Consider the following 645-nt stretch of genomic DNA (forward strand, 5'->3'; position numbering starts at 1 on the left):
CATTTCTTGGATTGTGATTCATATCTTTGAATATTTAGGAAGTTGGAAGTTTTGGTTTATCTTTTTCAGTTATACATTTCCACCCAATATGTTTGGTGCTTCAACATTTTTCAGCAGAAATTTCCCTTTTGATATGTTCAGATAGTTTTTAAAGCTATGTTCAGCCTATTATCTGTTGGCAGCTATTTTAAGCTATGTTCAGCTTTAAAACATTTTTATTTCAGCTAAATTCAGACATTTTCAGTTATTCATTTCATTATTTCAGCTATTTCCAGGACATTTTCATTATTCATTTCATATTTCAGCTATTTCCAGACATTTTTGGATTTATTCATTTCCTTATTTCAGATATTTTCCAGAAATGTTCTAGTTATTCATTCCCATTATTTCAGCTATTTTCAGACATTTTCAGTTAATCATTTCTTCCCATATTCTCAGACACTTCCTCTATGTTCAGACATTTCAGTTATTCATTTCATACTTCAGCTATTCCTCAGCTATTTTCAAACCTCAGCCCATGTCCGTGACACTCCAGCTGGTCCATTCCCACATCCAGTCAACTTTTCAACAATCTTGTTTTACTTTTTCAGCTTCAAACTTTCAAATATTAGCATTTCAACGCATTTCAGTAAGGAAATGCATTTT

The sequence above is a fragment of the Pseudoliparis swirei genome, chromosome 18, assembly GCF_029220125.1.
Source record: "Pseudoliparis swirei isolate HS2019 ecotype Mariana Trench chromosome 18, NWPU_hadal_v1, whole genome shotgun sequence".
Lineage (NCBI taxonomy): Eukaryota > Metazoa > Chordata > Actinopteri > Perciformes > Liparidae > Pseudoliparis > Pseudoliparis swirei.